Genomic DNA, 18,665 nt, shown 5'->3' on the forward strand with positions numbered 1-18,665 from the left:
ACTTTATTTAAAGAATAATAATTTTTACAAAAATTAAGATAAATTGATATTTTAATTAAATTAAAGAAATATTTTTGTTATAAATGTGTATTAAAATTGTTAAATTTAAGCCTGTAAAATTATTGAATTAAATTTTTAAAAAAATTTAGTTTTATCATATTCAATATTTGAAAGCAGATAAATGGCAATACGCGATTGATATATGTAGTACATTCTTTGCAATAAATATTTCAAAGTCAACTAATCACGCTATATTATCTACGTTATGAAAAAAAGGCATATATGCATAAAAGCTGAATTTAAAAAATAATTTATAAAATAATATTTGAATTCTCATAAATATTTGGAGAATATAAAGAATATTTATATAGTCTCTCAAATAAATGCTTCGGTGTTTTATTAATAAAATATTCTTTAATTATACAAGAAATATATAGCCAGAGCATGATGCAATAAAGGGAAAAGAGAGAATTGGTTAAATTAAAATTATTCAGAGATTCTGAATATACAATCAAAGTATCTCATAACAGCTTATGAGGCTTTGTCGTTTTGAAAATTTTAAGTTGCTTCTCGAGCATAATAAAGCGTTTGATAATATTTCAAAAAGCTACACAAAGGCGTTCAGATGGAATTTTAATAAACGGCACGTGACTACAAGGGTAGAGTCTGTCACGCACGATGGAAAACAGAAAATCTCGGTAAAATTGCGCGTATACTCACGCTGCTTACTAGTTATTTCACCATATTTGCATAAGCTTACTAGTACTCATTTATTTTGCCGTGCTTCAATTTTTTTTACAACAATATATTAAAAAATATTGGATATAAAATTTAAAATATTTTATCAAATATAATAATCAATTATTATTCATACGCGCAAATATTATTCATTCATATTAGAAAACGGAAGTTACTTTTAATACTAACAAATGCGATTTATAAAGTAAAAGAGCCGTATCATTTTAATTAATCTATATGATCTTAGGCGAGCATCGAGAAATTGATGATACAAAGGATATACTAAATTGAGACGAAATTGTCTCGCATTTGATGTCAAGAGTACTGCGCGCTCGGAAGGTTTCAATTTAGCCATCGTGTCTGACCAGTTACGAAGTGTTACTACTGAACCGCGCACTTATAAGTCTATCCTTTTCAATATGTCTAGCAAAAATTGCCAAGATATTTTTTCTTAAAAATAAAGTTGCGTAAAAATGTAGCAATATAATTTAATATAATTTTGTCAATAAAAATATTGTAATTATATATTTTTAAAATACAAATAAATTAAATATATTTTAAATATATTTTTAATTACTTTTCCAATACTATTTTACCGATAATTCTAATTTTTTTTTATTAATTTCGGATTTATAGACAAAAATAATTCCCCTAAAGAATAGGTTTTGCGATTAAAAAATACTTTTCATTTATACTATCGAAAAAAAAAAAGATTGAAAAAGTGAGGGAGAAGTAAGTTTTACATAAAATAATACGATGTATGAAATTATACGTTTAAAATAAATAAATGAGTAAAGAAAAAAAATAAAGCTGTCTCGTAAAGCTCTGGTGAGCTTTTAAATCTCGCGAGAACGCGTGGATGCGGAACACCGGAAGTGCTCTCGCACGGATCGCGGGATGAGGTGCCGAGGCTGAGCAAGTGCCGAATCCGGACTCCCAGGTCCGACGATCGATGCCCGGGGCGCGTTGCTATATATAGCCACCCCTGCTCTCTCCCCGTCTCTCCCTTTTCCTGTCTTATGGTCTCTCCGCCGCCTAGGCTGCATCATCGAGCCAGCCACCTCGCTTATGTGCTCCCTTTACCCTCGTCCTTACCTCTCGGTTTGGTCGACCGAGCCTCCCACAGCCTGTGCCACAGGTTCTCCCACGGGCTTGGACACCTGGCGCACCTCGCGAAACATTATTCTTGCGTGAACAAGGATTCATTTCCACGGGGTATTATCGCGACGACCGTTCGTGCGTCATCGCGTAAGCTATAGGATTGAAATCTCTGGGATTAGGGTTAATTACGATTGAACATACCATTTATCTATATAAATTTACGAAGAATTTAAAATATGGAAAATATATTTGAGAGGAAGAAAGTGGAGAAAAGCAAGATATAAAATCGAGGAAGTAGAAAGATTTTACGTGGAGAAAAATTAATCGGATTTTTTTAAGTCTATAATTGTATCATGGACACAGTCTCTTTGGTTCTATCTCAAAATTCTCGCTGACTATGTTTTGACATGACGATTGATTGCTTGAAAACTTTTTTCATCTAACGTAATTCGATCCTAACAAACGCTGCTGACAGGAAAATCGACCCAAGAGAGATAACGGGTTAATCCTCTGATGCCAGAGGGAAACGCGAAGGTCTAGGTATTTTAGTGTTGAAAGAACGTGAAATACAATGGCGTAACTCTATTTTCTTATAATTTTAAAAAGCTTTGTTACGAGAGAGACAAAGAGAGAAAGAGAGAGACAGAGAGGACACATAAAAATATAAAATAAAAATATATTTAATTCTATAAATATATAAAATAAAAGAAATATAAAATAAAATAATCACTTTGATGTGAAATTACAATTGCTATATTTTATTTATAATTATTGTACTAATATTGATTGAAATAACTGGTAATTATTTACAGAAAATTTCATGATGACAATCACGTTAGGTGAAGAGCCAAAAAGATAAAATATTTCCTTCCAGCTACCCCCAATTTATTCAACCAAAACAAAATGAATACTAGTACATTTTATACTGAGAAAAATCGTTTGATTGTACCAACAAGACGTATATGATTGAAAGCATTTTGGTTAAATCAAACAAGAATTTCTATTTATCGTGATAAGACTCGATTTTTTATAACTAGAACGTTTAATAGATTTTACTATAAGGATTTGGTTAGTATTTTTTGGTTGAATCTATAAAATTTCTTGTTACATTAATTTCTTTGCTTGCCACTCTTAACTTAATTCGTATTCAATATTTGCCATGAAATGTATAGAAAGAATTAGTATTAACATTAAATCTAAAATATATCTTTTTTTCTCTTACGAGCAGTAGTGCCAGAAAGAGGACACTAGCTCTCTGATTGTATGAGTTTGAGCTGCATCCTGTTCTTCATCACTGTTTATCAGTTTAATTTCTAACAAACTAAATTTAAAATAATTTATTCAATAATCTGGATTAAATTTATCCAATAATTTTGTTGGAATTCAAAATGTTAAACAGACTTTTAAGGTTAGATGGAAAAAAATTTAGACGACTTGGTGTTGGTAAGTCTAGTATTATTAACCAGAAAATTTGATAAATTTAACAGGAAGAAATTAATCAGATTCATCTGGTAATTCCTACAAGAATTCTGGTTCGTCCGTTTTCCAACAGACACACATACTGGTTAATTCTACTAGAATTCTAATTAATGTAACCAGATTTTTTTCTCAGTGCACTGTTTATCAGTTTAATTTCCAACAAACTGAATTTAAAATAATTTATTCAATAATCTGGATTGAATTTATCCAATTAATCTTGTTAATGCAATCAAATTTTTTTCTCAGTGTATCATATCTATCGATTGTCCTGTATTTATTTTCTGAATTTGTATTCAAAATTGCATTATCAAATGAATACATTGCGTTTTGTTCTTGTAGCCTCTAACTGTTTTCTCTCATTTGAGTTTTCATTCTTGACAGATATCGTCAGCTCGTATCGATCGCTCGCAAAATCATGATTCCATACAAATTGACATATTGATAGCTGCTTTGTTTTAAAACGAAATTCGGTTAAAATTCGCGCCGATCCGCCAGCGGCAGCGAATAGACAAACGTGAATGCTGATACGATCGAGCTGGCTCATCATCACCTGGGGGCGATATTTTTGTTTTCCCAGATATTTTATTTGAGCTATTTCATTAAACATGTACCGGGGGCCGTGTTCCCTACAGAGAAACCTCTCTCGCTCCCTCGCAATTTCATTCTCGCGCCATTCCCCACGGCAACGAGCACGAAATAAAAGCTTGAATGTCGCACTTTTGACACGAATTTCGTTTCCGATTTTTATCAAAGCTGTCGTTGCTAGTGACGTGGCACGAATACGGACATAGTTTTGAACTCGCATACTCTGTACGTTTTGCCGCAAAACGATCGAATCGAAATCAATTTTTCCTCAACAAAGATTTTGGGACAGCCAAATTTTTTTGAAATATAATCGAATGCATATAAATATTATTTCACGAAGCGAAAAACAGTCTTTCTTTCTCTTCCCCTTATTCCCATATGAGTCCAAATTTATATACCTTGAGAAAATATTTTAACTTAAAAGATTTGTCGAGAAATATTTTATATTAAATATTTAAACAATTTTTTTAAAAATGTGTCGCTTCAAAATTAAATTTTGACTGACAAAAATTCTGATACGCTTTGCTCTATTAAAGTCAAGCATATAAAAAAGCACTGACAGGGATAAAAATTTCAAAGCGATGTCTTTTCATTTATAACGGCCGGAAAAATATCATGGTAATCTGAACAGATATTGCTTCATGATGCAGAGCGGATCTACCTTACACACTCGTTTTGCATATAAGAGAGCAACAGCGTGAGACCGAGTCAAATGCAACAGGGGCGAACTGCAAATATATACTCGAAGTTGTTAACATAAAAATGTCAATGTCTTTTTCTTTGCCAATATCAAAATATACCATATTCAGCTCTTATTCGCGACACGTTGGAAACATATAATATAAATAAATTTGTCGAATAATGCATTATTCATAAGCAATGAAGCGCGTGATCAGTGTTTGCTGTAGATAATTTCAAAATTATCTAGATAAAGATAAAGATAAAAATCCGTAAATTTATCTTAGATGAGATAAAGATGATTTTGCTTTTACTTAATCTAGATGAAAGATGAGATAATTATTGCGATTTTCTAAATAATTATATCTATTAGATATTTTTGTTTATTTTAGAAGACTATAAATATTTGTAAAAAATGTGACGCAGATTATAAATGGAATATTAAAATCATAAACACATATTCTTTCTCTTTTCCTAAAGAATATTTAAATAATAGCAAAAAGGTATATAAATGATATGATAAATATTTATTTATTAATTTATATTTATAATATATTTATAATATATTTATAATATATTAATAATATAATAATAATATATTAATAATAATAATATAAAAAATATATTTTAGACATTTTAGATAGATTTTTAGAAGCTTGCTTTAGATTTTTGGAAAACTTTTGGCATAATGAAAACGTCATCTTAGACAATTTTTAGATAAGATGACATATATTTTTCATCTAAGATAAAGATAAAGATACTTTGTATTTCTTCATCTAGTTAAAGATAAAGATGATCCATTTCTTTATCTAGATGATTATCTAGATAATTTTATCTACCAGCAAACACTGCATGTGATATATGCAACGCTGTTATGCGTTATTCAATGTCGATTTCCCAAGAATCATTAGATCCGTTGCATTGCAGTTTTCGAAATGTTTCCGCGACAAACTCAGAGTGCTACTCGAGACAGAGCAACCGAGGCACCAATTAGTATTCCAGCGTCGCAGAATCCTCCGAGTAAATCCATTATGATTGTCTGGAAACCTGATTTAGGGTTAAGCCCTTCAGGGCAAGTTTCTTCCTCTCGTGCGCACACGCTCGTAAATATCTATGTGTCAATATCGAGACAAATATAGCGTCACGCGCGCCTGCAGAATTTTCCTCTATATCTAACTTTTAACGAGAAGCAAAGCATAATTCTTAATTATCGCCGTAGAACTTTTTCAAACCAAGTCTTGTCAATCGACTGTCTGCCATAAAAGTTGGCAAAGTCAATAATTGTGCTCTCTTTCTAAGAGGAGATATAAAAAAAATGGATAATACCTATTTATAAGGGTATTTAGGTTTATTATGCAATTACCTTAGAGAAATTTTTTATTCTAAAAATGCTCTACATTTAATCATATTTAATCAGTGTTTGATATTCAATTAATTAATATAAATTAATATAATTAATATATTGAAATTAATATAAATATATTTAAAATATAAATAAATATAAATATAAATAAATTTAAAATTAATATAAATATATTGAAAAGAGACATATTAAATGTATCATATAATTAATTAATGTGTATGTATGTATAATTAATTAATTACACATATTTTATTTATTATATTCTATTATTATTGTTTAATTTAGAAATATCCATATATATATATATATATATATATATATATATATTTATATAAATATAGATAATTATAAATTAAATAACAATAATGGAAATATAATAATATAAAATATGGAATGTAATATAATATGTAATAATATAAAATATGGAATAATATAAAATATACATTTAAAATTTTGCTTACTAGTATGAAATAGTGGAAATATGAAATAATAATTAAACTTTTATACATTTTTAAAGATGTTATTATCAGAATTCGAGCGAAATATCCAGTATATGAGTAAATATTAAGGAAACTTAATTTATATGTATATAATTAAATACAGCATCTTGCTTGCTCGTGTCATTCAAGCATCAATAATCATCGATAAAGGATGATTTGATCGATAAATTGGCGGCAGCAGCGAACAGAGAATATTTCGAACCACAGCTGCTCGTAAATCCAGTGCCTACATTTGCCTACATTCGCTAATTTCACTGCCACGTAAAGCGTAGTTCCCTACATCAAAGGATTGATCGCGATGTACGTTGGGCTTATAACCGTACGCGTCAATGTGGCATTCCTGCCTTTACGAAGTTTCTTGCTACCGCCTTGTTAAGCAAACATAGATAAATGCCAAAGAACGGTATTCCACCTCTTTTTCTGTCAATAACGCAAAGTTAAAGTACGATAAAATAATTATGTAATTGCTGATACGTACGAATATAGATGACCTTGTGAGAAATTAATTTTTCGACCTATTTCAAATTTTATTAAATTATTTATGGAATGAGAGTAGAAAGTAAAACTTAAAATTTTCTAAAAAATAATTCGAAGCCGCCTCAAGATCTTCAAACATAATTATTAATTTGTGTGGAAATAATTAATTGAATATTAATGATGAATTAACATAATAATTATGAGATCATTTATTATAGAAATATTTTAACCTTCAACTTCAAAAAATTATTACCAACTTTTATATAACAATTATCCAAAAGTAACATATATAACATATATAATATATACAGGGTGATTCATTTTAATTTTAACAGGCAAATATTTTGAAAAATATGTGAGATACAAAAAAATGTTTCGGACAAAAGTTATATGGTTTTAAAGAAGACATAAGATAGTGTCATTAATTTGACCTTAAATAGTTACTTGAAGGTCACCCTCAATTTTTTAAATGGAACTGCCTACTTTTTATTGCATATTCTTACAGCTCATCTCGGGAGCTTTCCAAAACACTAATAAAGTATTTTTTCATTGATTTACTTTCGAGTATTTATGAAGCTTAAAATAATATTTTAATTTTGCATAAACCATAAAATATCTAGTAAAATATTCATTTTTCGATTATCTTATCTTAATACGTTTATGTACAAAATAATGAGAGGAATCAATTGATGTAAAGAAAATACATAAATTGTTTCAAAGAAAAAATATGTAATTGTTAATTGCAAATTACATATTTTTTTCTTAAAAACAACTATGTTTTTTCTTTACACCAATTGATTCTTCTCATTATTTTGTACATAAAAGTATTAAAGTAAGATAATCGAAAAATGAATATTTTACTAGATATTTTATGGTTTATGCAAAATTAAGAAATGATTTCAAGCCTCATAACTCGAAAAGTACTCAATGAAGAAATACTTAATTATAGTGTTTTGGAAAGTTCTCGAGATAAGCTACACGAATATGTAATAAAAAATAGGGAGTTCCATTTAAGAAATTGACGGTGATCTTCACGTGACTTTCAAATGACTCTCTCATGTCAAATCATTGTCACTATCTGGTGGCCCCCTTCAAGCTATACAACTTTTGTCTGAAACATTTCTTTCTAAAGTGCATAGTTTATGAAATATTCGACCGGTCCGAGACTTTTGGGACACTCTGTATATATATATATATATATATATATATATATATATATATATATTATATTCGTAAAATTCTGTCAAAAACATATTATAAAATCTAGAACTTTTTATTTGACATTCTATGAATTATATCAAAATTTTAAAAATGGAACACTATCTTTACAGAGGTCTATCCGATGAGCGATGATGTATCACTGTCGCCTTTGCGCACGCGATATGCGTATGCAGACTATCTAAAGCGACCGGAAAGACCGGGAAAATAGAGAAAAGTAGAATGGGTCAGCCGCTCGTGAAAACCCACAGCACTGCACACATACATATGTATGTATGTACGTATAAGGCGCCGTATATGTGCTATGTATATATATATCGAATACGCAACATCGACGCAAATCGGGGAAAGATATGCAAAAATCGCGAGATGAGCCATCACAATGCATTTTAATCCGTGTCACTTAACAAGAATGCACGTGTCAACTGAATCGTTTTGATTGTGAATACGAATCTTACACAAATATGCATTATGTTATCTGTGTCGAGCCACATAAGCAGTTTTTATGTGTGACTTTTACAACTTAATAGAAATTGCATTTCCGATTTTTATTTTCCCGCGGCATGAAAACAATGTTATTAGTATAATATATGTGTAAATAAATATTACAAATATATTTCTAGTTACGATGTATTAGCATCCATCTGGGAAACAACGCAATTTTTAAACGGAAAGGAAATATTAATATTAATATTAATATTTAATTTAATTATAATATCAATATTAATTTAATATATTTTATCAATCTAATAATATTAATTTATAGTTTATTTAATATTAATATTAATATTAATTTAATTATAATATTAATATTATAATATTAATTTAATATATTTTATATTAATCTAATAATATTAATTTATAGTTTATATGTTAACATTACTTTAATTTCTAAAGGCAAGTTAATATTCCACATAGTTGAAGACGTTGACAAAAATAATAAGATCTCACGTATATAGAGTGTCTTGAAATTAATTATCGCTTCTCTTATATAAAAGATATATAATGATCCTTAAAAGTATGATATATTGTAGTCGATTATAATTATAATTATGATACTTATGATTTAATTATCTAGTGAAAAAGGTTGAGAAAATATTATACTGTATTTTCGCGCATTTAATGTTAAAATTTTGGATTCTAACTTCTATATTCAATTTTTAATTAAATATAATGACAATGTAAATCGACGTCCATATTTTAAGATTTTGTACCCTACATAAAATATCACGTCCTCCTTTTATCCCTATATAAAATATCACGTTCTCCCTTTGAAGGAGGGATCTTAATCCCTCATCGAGTCCACAAGAATAATCTATTCCGGTCGTATCCATGACATACCCCACAAATTGTCGCTATCGCGTGATTTAAGGTTTCCTTGCTCGCGCGTTCAGATACGATCACCCGGTGGACACTGAATCGACGATGAAATCTCGATTTGTTGGCTGTAAAGATCTGCGTACGCTTTTAGAACCGTGCTGATGATCAAGAGAAACTGTATACGCGCACATCGAAAGAGTAGGAAGTAAAGATTCAAATCAGGAAAACGGCTCTAGGCTTTAATGCCGTATTCTTAATGAAACTTAAGAAACTTAGGACTTTTAGAAATGGGAACAAAAAAGTAAAAAATTTTCTGACTAAGCTGAACTTGAAAGAAGTTAAGTATTGAATGGTTTAGTAAATTTTTAACACATTTTAATACTTTTACTCAAAATCATTTTTATTTTTTAAATTTATGCTTCCAAGGAAATATTCACTTTCGATTTTATAAAAAGATTTTGTAAAAAAAAAATTAATAAAGTAGTAAGCGGTGGCCTCAGGAGATTTCATGCATAACTAATATAATAATATACAAATTTTCAATATGATTGATACACATAAATATAACTTAACAATATCAAATTATATCTTTTAAATTTAATTTTATTTCAATTTTATATATTCATACATTTTTATATATATTTCTCGAGTGTTTTTTTCCCAAAATCAGATATCTAGTTACGTAAAATAATTTAAAAAGTATCAGGAAAGATAAAAGAAACATTATACACATATTACATATTTTTTAAAATTTTATAGTAAAATTAAATTGAAATTATTGAAAATATCAATTTGCAAAAAAATAAAATTTGTTAATAAAAATTACAATTATCAGAGAATTTATTTTACCTATTAAAAAATTCAATGTCTATTAGTATAATATATTAGAAGTCGAGATGTGTGTACGTGTGATAACACATCTCGTTAAGACAATGATTACAATTTTCGCGTGTACGCATGCACACTCGATTCACTGGATATAATCACGCGTATTCTAAAGCTTTAACAAACGAGGTAGAGATAAACACGAAAATCCATTGACTTCGCGATAGTGAATACGCAATTATAAAAAATATTTTTATAATACGTATATTTTTATAATACGTATTTATGCCATGATCGTAAAAATGCTCAATATATTTATTAAATATTTTGAGATACGTTATATATTTCCTTTTTATCACTTCTAATTTCGTACAGAAAAAAATTCTATCTATTTATTAGATCATATTTGATTCGAGATGTTCGTTGTTTAAAATAAAATAAAAGATACATATAATCTTATTAGATGATACATATGTATATATAAAATATTCGAAATCTGTTTAGCAATTCCATATATTTAATATAAAATATGTTTATGAATTAATGAATTAAATTATATTCTGAATAATAATTTTGAGTTAATAATATCTAATTGTTTTATAATATTTACGTGTCATATAAAAAATATTTGGACGTTTCAAATGTCCTATATTTTTTTATCTTATATTCTGTATTTTTTTTGCGTGAACTTTCAAAAAAATTTTGAATTCATGGGCCATCGAACTTTACCCGTAAATATCATGTGACAGTGCTACTCGTATTTCAATGTGACGGATCGAACAAAGAGAGTAGTAATGACATGTCTGCGTTGAAAATCAACAGTCCTATTCTCTCGATGCGTGAGTGACTCGATGAAACCATGTAACGAACCGAAGGACGTAATCGCGGATAATCGCCAGATGTCGGAAGACCTATTTTTTTGTAAACAACAGTCGATAGAAAAACAAGCTTGCATATGGCATATTGTAGATTTTTTTCTTTTCATTTTAATTCTTTCTCGCATTTTTTAAAGAAATAAATAGAAAGATAAAAACAAAAATATTTTTAACAGAAAAAATATTTTTAACACAAAAATATTTTTAACAGAAATTAGTAAGATTTATGGTATATAAATTTATTAATATAATTATATCTAACAATTATTTATTTGTTGATAACAAGCGACGCGATATTTTCTGGATTAAAATATTTTAATTATTTCAAGACGAATAAAGTAAGAAATCTGCCGTGAAAAACAATCGACATTTGCATTTATAATATCTATAGAATATGGACCTTCGAAATAATGGATCTTTAATAAAAATATTCGCAAATAAGTCAATGTCGTGTCTTTGGAAATTTGAAACGTATTCATTCTGCTGTGATGAGATTTTACATCAACGCGTATTTTTCGCAGATATTATTGTCGCTCGGTATTTGAATTTTCAATATTTTACAGCCGATACTGAATACAACTTCAGAAATATTCATATCAAAAATTGGTTTTTGATGTTACACATATCTATCGCAATTTTGTTATATTCTATTGCTATTTTTTTAAACGTAAAAATCGGATATTTTCGAATATTGTGAAAGAGAATGTTAGATAAAATTTTATGTAAATACGTATCATATCATATATTCAAATATAATAAATACTCGAATAATCAATTATGAAAACATCTAAAAATTAAAATTAAATTTTTTAATAAAAAATTCGATAAAAAATAAATTTTTAAAAATTTTTAATCCGTAATCTTCAAAATTCTAAACTTATTTTAAGAGAAAGAGAGAAAGAGAAAAAAAATTTGTTTAAATAATTATACAAGATTAAAAATTAATCTCACATATTTTATAATCTAGCGAAATTCCTTATTAACTATTTGATGAAATAATTTTAATTGATACGTTAGCATCTTTTTATAGAAATATTAACGTAGTTGCATTAATGTTATTGTAATTATAAATTTTACAACGATTGTCTATATAAACTCTTTCGTTCTGTGAAAAATATTCTGATAAATAAACAAAAATAAAATTTTTTAAATGTTTAGCTAATATCTCGCTAATAAATGAATAGAATTTATAAAAATAAGAAATCACTTTAACAGACTCTAAATTAATTAAACCAATAATGATAAATGACGAAATAAATTCGTCACGAATAATAGGCAAAAATTTCAATCGAATATTATAATATTGAGAATCATTTGAGCGCGAACAATAATTAATTAATCAAAATATGCTAATTGTAGTTCGTATAATTAACTAAACGTCTAGATCGCAATTCTATAACGAGATATATCGTTCACAATATATGTCACAATAAATTTGGTAAATATTAGCTGAATTACACGTATTTATCGTAAAATATAACATAAAATATAAAATATTTACCGTTTAGTTTTTTCATAAACATGAGAAATTAATCATTAAATTAATCAGAATAACTTAATACAAACTTTTTTATGCAAGTAAAGTGCTCATAAAATATCTTCTTTTTAACGTATCATTTTGCAAAAGGTCGAACTAATTCTTTCTTTTATTTCCCCAATGTAATAGGTTATAAGATTTCACTCGTGTTTCGATGAAAGTTTCCCTGCCGTGCTCCCGTATGAAATCTCGAAATCAACTCTCGCAAAAGCTCATCGTGAGTTGTACACTCGACAAAAGCTACCAATTTTCTCTTTCCCAGGCAACATTGTCCGGTTGAAAGAGTTTTGTTTTCGTCTAATACTCATCTCGTAAATAACAAACTTTCCGAGAAGGAAGAGCAATTGGCAAGATACTATCGAATGAAAAAATTGGACTTCTCCAGCAGCAAATATACCGCAGTATCCTCAATAAAAATATTAAATTACCATATGATTGTATAATATTTAAAAAATCCAAGATGAATCATCAATAATCTCTAAAGCAAAAAAGTGTAAATAATCGAAAAACTGAGACTTGCTTAAATCGCACAGTGATAATGAGTTCTCGAATATGAAGTACAATTGTTTATACATTCTTTTAATATACAGAGTGCCCCAAAAGTTGCGGACCGGTCGAATATTTCATAAACTATACACTTTAGAAAGAAATGTTTCAGACAAAAGTTGTATGGCTTGAAGGGAGCCATCAGATAGTGGCAATGATTTGACATGAGAGAGTCATTTGAAAGTCACGTGAAGATCACCGTCAATTTCTTAAATGAAACTCCCATTTTTTATTACATATTCGTGTAGCTTATCTCGAGAGCTTTCCAAAACACTATAATAAAGTATTCTTCATTGAGTACTTTTCGAGTTATGAGGCTTGAATTCATTTCTTAATTTTGCATAAATCATAAAATATCTAGTAAAATATTCATTTTTCTATTATCTTACCTTAATAATTTTATGTACAAAATAATGAGAGGAATCAATTGGTGTAAAGAAAACACATAGTTGTTTAAAAAAAAAATATGTAATTGTTAATTGCAAATTACATATTTTTTCTTAGAAACAACTATGTTTTTCCTTTATACAATTGATTCCTCTAATTATTTTGTACAAAAAGTTATTAACGTAAGATAATCGAAAAATGAATATTTCACAAGATATTTTACGGTTTATGTAAAATTAAGAAATGATTTCAAGCCTCATAACTTGAAAAGTACTCAATGAAGAAATACTTTATTATAGTTTTGGAAAGCTCTCGAGATAAGCTATACGAATATGTAATAAAAAATAGGGAGTTCCATTTAAGAAATTGACGGTGATCTTCACGTGACTTTCAAATGACTCTCCCATGTCAAATCATTGCCACTATCTGATGGCTCCCTTCAAGACATACAACTTTTGTCTGAAACATTTCTTTCTAAAGTGAATACTTTATGAAATATTCGACCGGTCCGGACTTTTGGGACAATGTATATTACAAATCGTACCCTGTATATTACAAATCGTACATTTAATTGAAATATTGATATTATAGAAATGCGAAGTAAAGTTGGATGTATCTTTCGAAAGGTCGCATTTATTTACCTTCCACTTTCCGCTCAATCGTCAACCCCGCCGACGCCGTGAGGAGGTAGAACAGAGGTACATCCGTCAGCTAGTCGTCATACTAATCGCCCATTGATGATCGCCTTCGGTATCATAATCAACACTATTGCATGCTCACTGAATCGACCGCGTCGCGACATGTCATCGTCGGCAATCGGCACTTTCTCGGCGCGAAGACCGGCGGAGAAATAAGCGCGCGCCACGAGAACGGGAAAACGAAACGAGCGGGGCTCTAAAGCGCGTGCAAATAATCACGAACACGTCGCGGTCGTCGCATTGAAACTATAAAGAACGAACGCGGGCTCGCGCGTCAGGTGAAAAAAAAAAGATACCTACGATAATTCTACGCGGCTACACGGCGTCGCGCCTTCAAGCGCGCTCCACGATCGCTACACTAACTGCGACTCCCGCTTGAATTTCAGCACGCATGCGCCGACCAATCAGCGGTCGGCGCGCCGTTGCCTGCGGACCGGTTTCTGCGCAGGCGCGCCGCTTCCCGCCGCACAATACGTTCCCTACTTCACTCTTTTCGAAAGCGCGATACTCCGCGATCTTTTTCGCTACGTCTTGAATGTCTTTTGACATCGCTAAATGCATATTTCATATATTTATTTCAGATTTCATATATTTATTTCTAATTCGGGGTTAAATATTGTTGGGAAATTATTCATTTTCCAACAATATTTAACCCCGAATTAGAAATAAATATGTGAAATCTGATATAAATATATGAAATATATGAAATATGTATATCACCTAACCTAACCTATCTATAAGCACATAATATTTCGTAGGTCGGTATTCATAGTCCGATCTTATATTTGAGATCGTCTTAAGTTCGAGCTTGAAATGCTATGCAGCTATTTGATTGGTTGAATGAGGTCTTAAGTCAACCTCGGACCAGACTTAAGACAATCTTAAATATAAGATCGGACTATGAATACCGGCCCTAGAATCAGAGGTGGGAAAGTTAAGCCCTTTGCACAATGCTAGGCAACAGGCAATAAGAACAAAAATAGTACCCAGGTAGAACATGAAACTTTTAGGTGACGTCATAATGACATCATTATGACGTCACCTAAAAGTCATTTTAGAAAAATCATAATGATCTCATTTGATATACTTTTGGCAATGTTTTGGTGATTTGTTTTTGATATTTTTGATAACAATTTTAGCGAACTCTGTTGGAGAATATATACAGGGTGTCCCAAAACTCATAATCAATTTTTCAAAGACAGATTCCTGGGATTATTTGAAGACGATTTTTCCTCAGCGAAAATGTCGATGAAGGCCATCATTTTTTGCATGTTCCCGATTTTTGTCATCATATATCTTTGCAATTAAGCCTTAAATTAAAACTCAACTAAAGTAAACTCTATTTAAAATTAATCGAAGAATGTGATTTTGTTAATATTTTATTTCTACAAAGTTTAGTTTACGAAAAAACCCTTATTTCCAATCACTTATAATTCGAAAATTATTAGTGCCTCGACATTTTCGTTGAGGAAAAATCGTCTTCAAATGATCCCAGAAATCTGTCCCCAGGTAGCAAGATGACGTCTAAAGACGTCATCTTGCTACCTGGATTTTTGAAAGATTGATTATGAGTTTCGAGACACCCTGTATATACTTCGCGTATGAAATCTTAAGAATCAATCATAATAATCATTTTTTATATATATTACGCAATTTATTTAATTATTCATGTATATTTTAAATAATTAAAATTATGTATTAATATAAATTTAAGCAACATAATCTTTTTAAAATTATATAATGCGATTATTGAAAATTTAAAAATTTATTATTCTTTTTGTCATCTTTAACTCATTTTTTAATCATTTTTGTTTAAATAAATTTTAAGTGATAAATAAAATCATGATAACGTTATAATGATGTCATTTTGAGTTTCATGATCTACCTGGATCTCTATTCTCTGCTCCTATTGGCGAATATTTTCTATTCCGCGTATTTATTGGTGAATAGTTTCTATTCCTTATTTTTATTGCCTGTTGTCTAGCATTGTGCAAGGGGCTTTACTTTTTAAAAATAACTAGTTACCGTTATTCGTTACCGAGTAAAAAAAGTAACTCGTTACCGTTATTAATTACTTATTTTTAAAAGTAACTAGTTACCATTACCGTTACTTCAAAAATAACGATTCGTTACTTTTAATGCTAAAACAAGAAGTAAAATTAAATAAAAAATTTACTTTGGTAATATTTTTTATTAAAATATTAATAAAAGCGATAAATTTTTTATTTTAAATTTACAAAAGCGTAAAAAATTTAAAGAGATATAGATTTTAAGGCGATTAACATGTAACTTCATATGTAAATAAAAAAATTTTTATTTCCATTAAATTTATAAATACAGCTAAATTTATATCTTTTTGTGCGCTCGCCCGATATTATGTCAAACTTAAAAGCTGACCAATCACATCCATTCCTCAGAAGAATAGAATAACTGTAATTGACCAATGATCATTAATCACTCTTAGAGCAATAATAAATATATAATAAATTTTATCCAAAGTTTTATTATCGAATTTTTTTATTATTTTATTATATTTTTTTTATTTTTTATTTTTTTAATTATTTTTTTATTATTTTTATTATTATCGAATTTTATATAAATGTCGGTCGATGGCTAAAAATTAAATATGACAGAAATATTGTATAAATATTATTAAGTGTTAATAATGTTTATACAATATTCTAGGAATATTGTATCTTATAGGGTTGCTTCCAAGAAGCAAAGGGACGTCATAATAGCAAATCGAGCGAAATGGAATATTGTCATGACGACTCGTATATGAAGTCTTCCGAGAGAACGCGTTCACTTACTTTCTAATCAATCCAACCGTGAAAAGCAGAAATACGTCATTTGGTCATCATACAAAGCCCGTCGATAATTGCTTTTAGCACCGTAAACAACACTATTGCTTACGCACTGAATTGACTGCGTCGTTGTGTGCTATCGTTGACGATCGATAATTCTCTCAGCGAGAAACGAGTGAGCAACGGGAAAAGTTAAATAATCATTAAAACGTATGCAAGTCACGTCAATTATAATAAAAAACATTGCGGATGCTCGTCAAATAAACTAAAAAACCTGCGATAATTTTACACGACGGCGTCACGTCTTCAAACTCTATGTTCCATATTCTGAATCCTGTTTTATCCTAAGCCAGATGTTCCATATTCTGAATCCTATTTTATCGATAAAAGTGCCTTTTAGAGGCACTTTTATCGATAAAATAGGATTCAGAATATGGAACATCTGGCTTATAGTCATTTAGAAAGCTTATAAGACACTTTTAGAGCCACTTTTAGCGATAAAAGAGGATTCAGAATATGGACTTATATCGTTACACTGACTTTTACTTGAATTTCGAATCGAGTGTGCTTATTGGTCAATCAGTCAGTATGTCGCCGTTGGATATTAATCACTGCGCAAGCGCATCATTCAATACATATAAATTTTTTTTGCCATTCGTAAGTGAATATTTTGTAAACATATTAATCAGTATTAATATATGTAATGACAAAAAAATTAAAGATCTAGTATTCTTAGCTACTGAAAAAATCTCGAAACATCGTGCTTTTGAAAAATACGAAGTAACACACGTATTACGCGGGAAGTGTCGCGTCTGCGCAATGACTATTCCGTGGCCAGTGGCGCACCGGTCGCTGATTGGTCAATAGGCGCGCGTGCGTATTGACTCTAATTTCAAGCGGGAATCGCGATCGTGGCGCGCGCTTTTTTTCGCTTCGATTTTCGCGCCAAAAAAATTTCTGATGGCAATATATTGCAAAGTTGACCATTCAGCAAAGGTAAACATATTTTTTTCGGAAGATTCGATGTAACCAAAGTATTTTTAATTTTTAAATTTTTATGATTTAATAAAAGTAATCCAATCAAAATTAATAAAATAAAATTCATAGAAATTTATAGCAATATCAATCTCAAATATATTGATTTTACCTTTTTTCTTAACATAATATTAACATACTCAATATTTATTTATGCAGTTAAAGAATGAGATAACATATGTTACATTTGAAATTATAGTTTCAAAATTACATATATGAGATAACATATGTTACATTTGAAATTATAGTTTCAAATTACATATATTACATTTTCAAATATATAGTTTATGCTACATTTGTATATTTCCATAGTTATAGTTTAAAAAATTTACAAATACCTAAAAATACAAATATTTGTTTATTAAATTAAAATTTTGTATATACGTTTAAAAAAAAAACCAAAAAAAAAACTTTTAATCACTTTTAGTCACTTCGTAAATTATATATTTAATTTTCTCTAAAGTATGTACTCTTTAAAATATGCTTAAAAATTATCCGT

The 18,665-nt window shown here is 29.1% G+C and overlaps 1 protein-coding gene across 1 annotated transcript in view; it reads right to left on the reverse strand.

The window, feature by feature from the left end:
- Positions 1-14,677, reverse strand: part of LOC105258693 (voltage-dependent calcium channel type A subunit alpha-1) — a 200,741-nt gene extending 186,064 nt beyond the window's left edge. Inside the window, exon 1 of the mRNA XM_025414293.1 lies at positions 14,271-14,677. The gene's annotated coding sequence lies outside the window, so the exon portion shown is untranslated. The remainder of the gene's footprint in view (positions 1-14,270) is intronic.
- Positions 14,678-18,665: the final 3,988 nt, after the last annotated feature.

The sequence above is a fragment of the Camponotus floridanus genome, unplaced genomic scaffold (genome assembly GCF_003227725.1).
Source record: "Camponotus floridanus strain SB8 unplaced genomic scaffold, Cflo_v7.5 scaffold8, whole genome shotgun sequence".
In the NCBI taxonomy this organism is placed as follows: domain Eukaryota; kingdom Metazoa; phylum Arthropoda; class Insecta; order Hymenoptera; family Formicidae; genus Camponotus; species Camponotus floridanus.